This window comes from Camelus dromedarius, chromosome 23 (assembly GCF_036321535.1).
Source record: "Camelus dromedarius isolate mCamDro1 chromosome 23, mCamDro1.pat, whole genome shotgun sequence".
Taxonomy (NCBI): domain Eukaryota; kingdom Metazoa; phylum Chordata; class Mammalia; order Artiodactyla; family Camelidae; genus Camelus; species Camelus dromedarius.
The window spans coordinates 29885053-29897768 of NC_087458.1; positions in this window are offsets into that span (position 1 = coordinate 29885053).

A 12716-nucleotide genomic window follows, 5' to 3' on the forward strand; every position below is an offset into this window, starting at 1 on the left:
GCACTAGGAAACAGACTGAGAAACCAGAGTAAAAGTTTCTCCTGCCACCCGTTCCAACTGTGCTAGATGAACGAACGTCTCTCCACATTCTCATTTATGATTGATTAGTGTGTGTTAAAGCCGTACTTCACCTAGCTTGTTGTGAACACAAAGTTTCTTTTCAGTTTCAAACTCCACTCCATACATATATATGCGGAGGTAGTAGCTCCAACACTCTTTTACAGTGAAAACTGCAGGAACTTCAAACCGGCACTAGGAAACAGACTGAGAAACCAGAGCAAAAGTTTCCCCTGCCACAAGATCACTTTGTGCTAGATGAACGAACGTCTTTCCACATGCTCAGTTCTGTGAGGTAATTGTGTGTGTAAGGCGTCCTTCAACTAGCTTGTTGGTAACACAAAGTTTCTTTTCAGTTGCAAAATCCATTCCATGTATATATATGGGGAGGTACTTGCTCCAACTCGGTTTTACAGTAAAAACTGCAGGAAATTCAAACCGGCAATAGGAAACAGACTGAGGAACCAGAGTAAAAGTTTCTCCTGCAACCCGTTCCCTTTGTGCTAGATGAATGAACGTCTCTCAACATGCTCATTTCTGAGAGATAATTCTGTGTGAAAGACGAACTTCACGTAGCTTGTTGGGAACACAAAGGTTCTTTTAATTTGCAAACTTCACTTCATACATATATATGGGGAGGTACTAGCTCCAATTCGGTTTTACACTGAAAACTGCAAGCACTTCAAAACAGCACAAGGAAACTGACTGAGAAACAATGGAAAAATTTCTCCTAAAACCTGTTCCCTTTTGCTAGATGAAAGCACGTCTCTGCATATGCTCAGTTCTGAGATATAAGTGTGTGTGAAAGCCCTACTTCACTTAGCTTGTTGGGACTCAAAGTTTCCTTTCAGTTGCAAACTCCATTCCATACATATATATGGGGAGGTACTAGCTCCAACTCGGTTTTACAGTGAAAACTGCAGGACCTGCAAACCGGCAGTAGGAAACAGACTGAGAAACCAGAGTAAAAGTTTCCCCTGCAACCCGTTGCCTTTGTGCTAGATGAACGAAAGTCTCTCCACATGCTCAGTTCTGAGAGATAAGTGTGTGAGAAAGTCGTCCTTCACCTAGCTTGTTGGGAACACAAAGTTTCTTTTTAGTTGCAAAATACACTCCATATATATATATGGGGAGGTACGAGCTCCAACTCTGTTTTACAGTGAAAACTGCAGGAACTTCAAACAGGCACCAGGAAACAGACTGAGAAACCAGAGTAAAAGTTTCCCCTGCAACCCGTTGCCTTTGTGCTAGATGAACGAACGTCTCTCCACATGCTCAGTTCTGAGAGATAATGGTGTGTGAAAGCCTTCCTTCACATAGGTTGTTGGGAACACAAAGTTTCTTTTCAGTTGCAAACTCCAATCCATACATATATATGGGGTGGAACTAGCTCCAACTCAGTTTAACAGTGAAAACTGCAGGAACTTCAAACCGGCACTAGGAAACAGACTGTGAAACCAGAGTAAAACTTTCTCTTGCAACCCGTTCCCTTTGTGCTAGATGAACGAACGTCTCTCCACATGCTCAATTCTGAGAGATATTTGTGTGTGAAAGCCATTCTTCACCTAGCTTGTAGGAAACACAAAGTGTGTTTTCAGTTGCCAACTCCAGTCCATAAATATATAAGGGGATGTACTATCTCCAAATCGGTTTTACAGTGAAAACTGCATTAACTTCAAACCGGAACTAGGAAACATACTGAGGAACCAGAGTAAAAGTTTCTCCTGCAAACCGTTCCCTTTGTGCTAGATGAACGAAAGATCTCCACTTGCTCAGTTCTGAGAGATAAGTGGGTGTGAAAGTCGTACTTCATCTAGCTTGCTGGGAACACATAGTTTCTTTTCAGTTGTAAACTCCACTCCATACATATATATGGTCAGGTACAATCTCCAAATCTGTTTTACAGTGAAAACTGCAGGAACTTCAAACCGGCACAAGGAACATGACTGAGAAACCAGAGAAAAATTTCACCCATAAACTTTTCCCAATTTGCTACATGAAAGCACGTCCCTGAATAGGCTCTGTTCTGAGAGAAATGTGTGTGTGAAAGCCGTACTTCACATAGCTTGCTGGAAACACAAAATATCTTTTCAGTTCAAAACCCCACTCCATATATATATATGGGGAGGTACTATCTCCAACTCGGTTTTACAGTGAAAAGTGCAGGAACTTCAAACCGGCACTAGGAAACATACTGAGAAACCAGAGTAAAAGTTTCTCAAAGCACCCTTTCCATTTGTGCTAGATGAACGAACGTCTCTCCACATGCTCAGTTCTGAGAGTTATGTTTGTGAGAAAGCCGTCCTTCACCTAAGTTGTTGGGAACACAAAGTTTCTTTTCAGTTGCAATCTCCACTCCATACATATATATGATATGGTAAAAGCTCCAACTCCGTTTTACAGGGAAAATTGCAGTAACTTCAAACGTGCACTAGGAAACAGACTGAGAAACCAGAGTAAAAGTTTCTCCTGCAACCCGTTCCTTTTGCGCTAGATGATCGAACGTCTCTCCACATACTCAGTTCTGAGAGATAAGTGTGTGTGAAAGCCGTCCTTCACCTAGTTTGTTGTGAACACAAAGTTTCTTTTCAGTTGCTAACTCCACTCTCTCTATATATATGGGGAGGTACTAGCTCCAGCTCTGTTTTACAGTGAAAACTGCAGGAAATTCAAACCGGCACTAGGAAACCGACTGAGACACCAGTGTAAAGTTTCCCTGCAAACCGTTCACTTTCTCTAGATGAACGAACTTCGCTCCACATGCTCAGGTCTGAGAGATAAGTTTTTGTGAAAGCCGTCCTTCAACTAGCTTGTTGGGAACACAAAGATTATTTTCAGTTGCAAACTCCATACTTATATATGGGGAGGTACTATCTCCAACTCGGTTTTACAGTGAAAACTGCAGGAACTTCAAACCGGCACTAGGAAACATACTGAGAAACCAGAGTAAAAGTTTCTCAAAGCAACCGTTCCCTTTGTGCTAGATGAACGAACGTCTCTCCACATGCTCATTTCTGAGAGATAAGTTTGTGTGAAAGCCGTCCTTCACCTAGCATGTTGGGAACACAAAGATTATTTTCAGTTGCCAACTCCACTCCATCCGTATATATGGTGTGGTAGTAGCTCCAACACTTTTTAACAGTGAAAACTGCAGGAACTTCAAACCGGCACAAGGAAACTGACTGAGAAACCAGAGAAAAATTTCCCCTACAACCTGTTCCCTATTTGCTAGATGAAAGAACGTCCCTGCATAGGCTCTGTTCTGAGAGAAAAGTGTGTGTGAAAGCCGTCCTTCACATAGCTTGTAGGAAACACAAAATTTCTTTTCAGTTGCAAACCCCACTCCATACATACATATGGTTAGGTACTAGATCCCGCTCGGTTTTACAGTGAAAACTGCAGGAACTTCAAACCGGCACTAGGAAACAGACTGAGAAACCAGAGTAAAACTTTCTCCTGCAACCCGTTCCGTTTGTGCTAGATGAACGAACATCTCTCCACATGCTCAGTTCTGAGAGATAACTGTGTGTGAAAGCCATCCTTCACCTAGCTTGTAGGAAACACAAAGTTTCTTTTCAGTTGCCAACTCCACTCCATACATATATATGGGGATGTACTATCTCCAAAACGGTTTTAAATTGAAAACTGCAGGAACTTCAAACCGGAACTAGGAAACATACTGAGGAACCAGAGTAAAAGTTTCTCCTGCAACCCTTTCTCTTTGTGCTAGATGAACGAAAGATCTCCACTTGCTCAGTTCTGAGAGATAAGTGGGTGTGAAAGTCGTACTTCATCTAGCTTGTTGGGAACACACAGTTTCTTTTCAGTTGCAAACTCCACTCTATGCATATATATGGGTTGGTACTAGCTCCAACTCGGTTTTACAGTAAAAACTGCAAGAACTTCAATCCGGCACAGGGAAACCGAGTGGGAAATCAGAGTAAAAGTTCCCCTGCAACCCGTTCCCTTTGTGCTAGATGAATGAACGACTGTCCACATGCTCAGTTCTGAGAGGTAATTGTGTGAAAGCCGTAATTCACCTAGCTTGTTGGTAACACAAAATTTCTTTTCAATTCCAAACTCCACTCCATACATATATATGGGGAGGTACTAGCTCAAACTCGGTTTTACGGTGAAAACTGCAGATACTTCAAACCGGCACTAGGAAACAGATTGTGACACCAGAGTAAAAGTTCCGCTGAAAACCGTTCCCTTTTTGCTAGATGAACGAACGTCTCTCCACATGCTCAGTTCTGAGAGATAAGTGTGTGTGAAAGCCTTTCTTCACATAGCTTGTTGGGAAATCCAAGTTTCCTTTCAGTTGCAAACTCCATCCATACATATATATGGGGATGTACAATCTCCAAATTGTTTTTACAATGACAACTGCAATACCTTCAAACCGGCACTAGGATACAGACTGAGAAAACAGAGCCAAAGTTTCCCCTGCAACCCGTTCCCTTTTTGCTAGATGAACGAACGTCTCTCAACATGCTCAGATCTGAGAAATAAGTTTGTGTGAAAGCCGCCCTTCACATAGCTTTTTGGGAACACAAAGTTTCTTTTCAGTTGAAACTGCACTCCATACATATATATGGGGAGGTACAAGCTCCAACTTGGTTTTACAGTGAAAACTGCAAGAACTTCAAACCAGCACAAGACTCTGACTGAGAAACCAGAAAAAAATTTCTCCTTCACCCTGTTCCCTATTTGCTAGATGAAAGCACGTCTCTGCGTATGATCAGTTCTGAGAGATATGTGTGTGTGAAAGCCGTCCTTCACCAAGCTTGTTGGGAACACAAAGTTTCTATTAAGTTGCAATCTCCAATCCACACATATATATGTAGATGTACTAGCTTCAAATCGATTTTATAGTGAAAACTGCAGGATCTTCAAACCGGCACTAGGAAACAGACTGAGAAACCAGAGTAAAAGTTTCTCCTGCAACCCGTTCCAACTGTGCTAGATGAACGAACGTATCTCCACATGCTCAGTTCTGAGAGATAAGTGTGTGTGAAAGCCATCCTTCACCTAGCTTGTTGGGAATACAAAGTTTCTTTTCAGTTGCAAAATCCACTCCATACATATATATTGGTAGGTACAATCTCCAACTCGATTTTACAGTGAAAACTGCAGGAACTTCAAACCGGCACTAGGAAAGTGACTGAGAAAACAGAGTAAAAGTTTCCCCTGCAACCCTTTTCTTTTGTGCTAGATGAACGAACGTCTCTCCACATGCTCAGTTCTGAGAGATAAGTGTGTGTGAAAGCCGTCCTTCACCTAGCTTGTTGGGAATACAAAGTTTCTTTTCAGTTGCAAAATCCACTCCATACATATATATTGGTAGGTACAATCTCCAACTCGGTTTTACAGTGAAAACTGCAGGAACTTCAAACCGGCACTAGGAAACTGACTGAGAAACCAGAGTAAAAGTTTCTCCTGCAACCCGTTTCTTTTGTGCTAGATGAACGAACGTCTCTCCACATGCTCAGTTCTGAGAGATAAGTGTGTGTGAAAGCCGTCCTTCACCTAGCTTGTTGGGAACACAAAGTTTCTATTAAGTTGCAATCTCCAATCCATACATATATATGTAGATGTACTAGCTCCAAATCGATTTTATAGTGAAAACTGCAGGATCTTCAAACCGGCACTAGGAAACAGACTGAGAAACCAGAGTAAAAGTTTCTCCTGCAACCCGTTCCAACTGTGTTAGATGAACGAAAGTATCTAAACATGCTCAGATCTGAGAGATAAGTGTGTGTGAAAGCCGTCCTTCACCTAGCTTGTTGGGAACACAAAGTTTCTTTTCAGTTGAAAACTCCACTCCATACATATATATGGTCAGGTACTAGCTCCAAATCGGTTTTACAGTGAAAACTGCAAGAACTTCAAACCGGCAATAGGAAACAGACTGAGAAACCAGAGTAAAATTTCCCCTGCAACCCGTTCCCTTTGTGATAGATGAACGAACGTCTCTCCACATGCTCAGGTCTGAGAGATAAGTGTGTGTGAAATCCATCCTTCACCAAGCTTGTTGGGAACTCAAAGATTGTTTTCAGTTGCCAACTCCACTCCATTCATATATATGGGAAGGTACATTCTCCAAATCTGTTTTACAGTGAAAACTGCAGGAACTTCAAACCGGCACAAGGAAACTGACTGAGAAACCAGAGAAAAATTTCCCCCACATACTTTTCCCTATTTGCTACATGAAAGCACGTCCCTGAATAGGCTCTGTTCTGAGAGAAATATGTGTGTGGAAGCCGTACTTCACATAGCTTGCTGGAAAAACAAAATAACTTTTCTGTTGCAAACCCCACTCCATACATACATATGGGGAGGTACTAGCTCTCACTCGGTTTTACAGTGAAAACTGCAGGAACTTCAACCCGGCACTAGGAAACAGACTGAGAAACCAGAGTATAACTTTCTCCTGCAATGCGTTCCGTTTGTGCTAGATGAACGAACGTCTCTCCACATGCTCAGTTCTGAGAGAAAATTCTGTGTGAAAGCCGTCCTTCACCTAGCTTGCTGGGAACACAAAGTTTCTATTAAGTTGCAATCTCCAATCCATACATATATATGTAGATGTACTAGCTCAAAATCGATTTTATAGTGAAACCTCTGGATCTTCAAACCGGCACTAGGAAACAGACAGAGAAACCAGAGTAAAAGTTTCTCCTGCAACCCGTTCCAACTGTGTTAGATGAACGAACGTATCTCCACATGCTCAGATCTGAGAGATATGTGTGTGTGAAAGCCGTCCTTCACCTAGCTTGTTGGGAACACAAAGTTTCTTTTCATTTGCAAAGTCCACTCCATACATATATATGGGGAGGTACTAGATCCATATCTGTTTTACACTGAACTGCAGGAACTTCCAACCGGCACTAGGAAACAGACTAAAAACCCAGAGTAAAAGTTTCTGCTTACAACCCATTCCAACTGTGCTAGATGAACGAACGTCTCCCCACAAGCTCAGTTCTGAGAGTTAATTGTGTGTGAAAGCCGTCCTTCACCTAGCTTGTTGTGAACACAAAGTTCCTTTTCAGTTGCTAACTCCACTCTCTCTATATATATATGGGGAGGTACAATCTCCAACTCTGTTTTACAGTGAAAATTGCAGGAACATCAAACCGGCACTAGGAAACATACTGAGACACCAGAGTAAAAGTTTCGCAGCAAACCGTTCCCTTTTTGCTAGATGAACGAACGTCTCTCCACGTGCTCAGTTCTGAGAGATAAGTGTGTGTGAAAGACTTTCTTCAACTAGCTTGTTGGGAACTCCAAGTTTCCTTTCAGTTGCAAACTCAATCCATACATATATATATGGAGGTACTACCTCCAACTCGGTTTTACAGTGTAAACTGCAGGAACTTCTAACCGGTACTAGGAAACAGACTGAGGAACTAGAGTAAAAGTTTCTACTGCAATTCGTTTCCTTTGTGCTAGATGAACGAACGTCTCTCCACATGCTCAGTTCTAAGAGATATGTGTGTGTGAAAGCCGTCTTTCACCTAGCTTTTGGGAACACAAAGATTCTTTTCAGGTGCAAACTCCATACATATATATTGGGATGTAGTATCTCCAACTCGGTTTTACAGTGAAAACTGCAAGAACTTCAAACCAGCACAAGACTATGACTGAGAAACCAGAAAAAATTTCTCCTTCAACCTGTTCCCTATTTGCTAGATGAAAGCACGTCTCTGCGTATGCTAAGTTCTGAGGGATATGTGTGTGTGAAAGCCGTCCTTCACCTAGCTTGTTGGGAACACAAAGTTTCTTTTCAGTTGCAATCTCCAATCCATACATATATATTGGGTGGTGGTATCTCCAACTCGGTTTTACAGTGAAAACTGCAGGAACTTCAAACCGGCACTAGGAAACAGAGTGAGAAACCAGAGTAAAATTTCCCCTACAACCAGTTCCCTTTGTGCTAGGTGAACGAACGTCTATACACATTCTCAGTTCTGAGAGATAAGTGTGTGTGAAAGCCGTCCTTCAACTAGCTTTTTCGGAACACAAAGATTCTTTTCAGTTGCCAACTCCACTCCATACATATATATGGGGAGGTACTAGCTCCAACTCCGTTTTACAGTGAAAACTGCAAGAACTTCAAAAAAGCACAAGGAAACTGACTGAGAAATAAGAGAATAATTTCTCCTACAACCTGTTACCTATTTGCTAGATGAAAGCACGTCTCTGCATATGCTCAGTTCTGAGAGATAAGTGTGGGTGAAAGCCGTCCTTCACCTAGCTTGTTGGGAACACAAAGTTTCTTTTCAGTTGCAATCTCCACTCCATACATATATATGGGGAGGTACAAGCTCAAACTCGGTTTTACAGTGAAAACTTCAGGACCTTCAAACCGGCAGTAGGAAACAGACTGAGAAACGAGAGTAAAAGTTTCCCTGCAAACCGTTCCATTTGTTCTAGATGAACGAAAGTCTCTCCACATGCACAGTTCTGAGAGATAAGTGTGTGTGAAAGCCGTGCTTCACCTAGTTTGTTGGCAACCAAAGTTTCTTTTCAGTTGCAATCCCACTCCATACATATATATTCGGAGGTACAAGCTCCAACTCGGTTTTACAGTGAAAACTGAAGGAACTTCAAACCGGCACTAGGAAACAGACTGAGAAACCAGAGTAAAAGTTTCTCGTGCAATCCGTTCCCTTTGTGCTAGATGAACGAACGTCTCTCCACATGCTCAGTTCTGAGGGAGAAATGTGTGTGTGAAAGCCGTGCTTCTCATAGCTTGTTGGGAACACAAAGTTTCTTTTCAGTTGCAAACTCCACTCCATACAAATATATTGGGACGTAGTATCTCCAACTCGGTTTTACAGTGAAAACTGCAGGAACTTCAAACCGGCACTAGGAAACACAGTGAGAAACCAGAGGAAAATTTCCCCTTCAACCAGTTCCCTTTGTGCTAGGTGAACGAACGTCTCTCCACATGCTCAGTTCTGAGAGATAAGTGTGTGTGAAAGCCGTCCTTCACCTAGCTTGTTGGGAACACAAAGTTTCTTTTCAGATGCAAACTCCACTCCATACATATATATGCGGAGGTTCTAGCTCAAAATCGGTTTTACAGTGAAAACTGCAAAAACTTCAAAGAGGCACTAGGAAACAGAGTGAGAAACCAGAGTAAATTTTCCCCTGCAACCCGTTCCCTTTGTGCTAGATGAACGAACGTCTCTCCACATGCTCAGTTGTAAGAGATAAGTTGTGTGAAAGCCGTCCTTCAACTAACTTGTTGGGAACACAAAGTTGCTTTTCAGTTGCAAATTCCACTCCATACATATATATGGGGTGGTTCTAGCTCCAACTCGGCTTTACAGTGTAAACTGCAGGAACTTCAAACCGGAACTAGGAAACAGACTGAGAAACCACAGAAAAGTTTCTCCTGCAACCCGTTCTAATTTTGCTAGATGAACGAACGTCTCTCCACATGCTCAGTTCTAAGAGATAATTGTGTGTGAAAGCCGTCCTTCAACTAGCTTGTTGGGAACACAAAGATTCTTTTCAGTTGCAAACACCACTCCATACATATATATGGGAAGGTACTATCTCCAAATCGGTTTTATAGTGAAAACTGCAGGAACTTAAAAACGGCACTAGGAAACAGACTGAGGAACCAGAGTAAAAGTTTCTCCTGCCACACGTTCAATTTGTGCTAGATGAACGAACGTCTCTCCACACGCTCAGTTCTGACAGATAAGTGTGTGTGAAAGCAGTACTTCACCTAGCTTGTTGGGAACACAAAGTTTCTTTTACGTTGCAAACTCCGCTCTATACATATATATGGGTAGGTACTAGCTCCAAATCGGTTTTACAGTGAAAAATGCAGGAACTTCAAACCGGCAATAGGAAACAGCCTGAGGAACCACAGTAATAGTTTCACCAGCAAACCGTTTCCTTTGTGATAGATGAACAAACGTCTCTCCACATGCTCAGTTCTAAGAGATAAGTGTGTGTGAAAGCCATACTTCACCTAGCTTGTTGGGAACACAAAGTTTTTTTTCAGTTGCAAACTCCACTCCATACATATATTTGGGGAGGTACTAGCTCCAACTAGGATTTACAGTGAAAATGCAGGAACTTCAAACCGGCAATAGGAAACAGACTGAGGAACCAGAGTAATAGTTTCCCCTGCAACCCGTTCCCTTTGTGCTAGATGAACGAACGTCTCTCCACATGCTCAGTTCTGAGAGATAAGTGTGTGTGAATGCCATCCTTCACCTAGCTTGTTGGGAACACAAAGTTTCTTTTCAGTTGCAAACTCCTCTCCAAACATATATATGGGGAAGTACTAGCTCCAACTCTGTTTAACAGTGAAAACTGCTGGAAAATCAAACCTGCTCTAGGAAACAGACTGAGAAACCAGAGTAAAAGTTTATCCTGCAAACCGTTCCATTTGTGGTAGATGAACGAATGTCTCACCACATACTCAGTTCTGAGAGATAAGTGTGTGTGAAAGCCGTCCTTCACGTAGCTTGTTGGGAACACAAAGTTTCTTTTCAGTTGCAAACTCCACTCCATACATATATATGGGGAGGTACTAGCTTCAACTCGGTTTTACAGTGAAAACTGCAGGAATTGCAATCCGGCACTAGGAAACAGACTGAGAAACCAGAGTAAAATTTCCCCTGCAACCCGTTCCCTTTGTGCTAGATGAACGAACGTCTCTCCACATGCTCATTTCTGAGAGATAACTGTGTGTGAATGCCATCCTTCACCAGCTTGATGGAAACACAAAGATTCTTTTCAGTTGCAAACTCCATATATATATATTGGGAGGTAGTATCTCCAACTCGGTTTTACACTGAAAACTGCAAGAACTTCAAAAAAGCACAAGGAAACTGACTGAGAAACCAGAGTAAAAGTTTCTCCTGCAACCATTTCCCATTGTGCTAGATGAACGAACGTCTCTCCACAGGCTCAATTCTGAGAAATAACTGTGTGTGAAATCCGTCCTTCAGCTAGCTTGTTGGGAACACAAATTTTCTTTTCAGTTGCCAACTCCACTCCATACATATATATGGGTTGGTACAAGCTCCAACTCCGTTTTACAGTGAAAACTGCAGGAACTTCAAACCGGCACTAGGAAACATACTGAGGAATCAGAGTAAAAGTTTCCCGTGCAACGAGTTCCCTTAGTGCTAGATGAACGAACGTCTCTCCACATGCTCAGTTCTGAGAGATAAGTGTGTGTGAAAGACTTTCTTTAAGTAGCTTGTTGGGAACACAAAGTATCTTTTCGGTTGCAAACTCCACTCCATACATATATATGGGGACGTACTTGCTCCAACACTGTTTTATTGTGAAAACTGCAGGAACTTCAAACCGGCACTAGGAAACAGACTGAGAAACCAGAGTAAAAGTTTCTCCTGCAACCAGTTCCCTTTGTGCTAGATGAACGAACGTCTCTCCACATGCTCAGTTCTGAGAGAGAAATCTGTGTGTGAAAGCCGTCCTTCAACTAGTTTGTTGGGAACACAAAGTTTCTTCCAAGTTGCAAACTCCACTCCATACGTATATATTGGGAGGTGGTATCTCCAACTCGGTTTTACAGTGAAAACTGCAGGAACTTCAAACCGGCACTAGGAAACATAGTGAGAAACCAGAGTAAAATTTCCCCTGCAACCAGTTCCCTTTGTGCTAGGTGAACGAACGTCTCTCCACATGCTCAGTTCTGAGAGATAAGTGTGTGTGAAAGCCGTCCTTCACCTAGCTTGTTGGGAACACAAAGTTTCTTTTCAGTTACAAATTCCACTCCATACATATATATGGGGAGGTTCTAGCTCCAACTCGGCTTTACAGTGAAAACTGCATGAACTTCAAACCGGCATTAGGAAACAGACTGACAAACCAGAGTAAAAGTTTCTCCTGCAACCCGTTCCATTTGTGCTAGATGAACGATCGTCTCTCCACATGCTCAGGTCTGAGAGATAAGATTTTGTGAAAGCCGATTTTCACATAGCTTGTTGGGAACACAAAGATTCTTTTCAGTTGCAAACACCACTCCATACATATATATGGGAAGGTACTAGCTCCAACTCGGTTTTATAGTGAAAACTGCAGGAACTTAAAAACGGCACTAGGAAACAGACTGAGGAACCAGAGTAAAAGTTTCTCCTGCCACTCGTTCCCTTTGTGGTAGATGAACGAACGTCTCTCCAGATGCACAGTTCTGAGAGATAAGTGTGTGTGAAAGACGTCCTTCCCGTATCTTGTTGGGAACACAAAGTTTCTTTTCATTTGCAAACTCCACTCCATACATATATATGGGGAGTTTCTAGCTCCAACTCGGCTTTTCAGTGAAAACTGCAGGAACTTCAAACCGGCACTAGGAAACAGACTGAGAAACCAGAGTAAAAGTTTCTCCTGCAACCCGTTCCATTTGTGCTAGATAAACGAACGTCTCTCCGCATGCTCAGGTCTGAGAGATAAGTTTTTGTGAAAGCCGACCTTCACATAGCTTGTTGGGAACACAAACATTCTTTTCAGTTGCAAACACCACTCCATACATAAATATGGGAAGGTACTAGCTCCAACTCGGTTTTATAGTGAAAACTGCAAGAACTTAAAAAAGGCACTATGAAACAGACTGAGGAACCAGAGTAAAAGTTTCTCCTGCCACCCGTTCCCTTTGTGCTAGA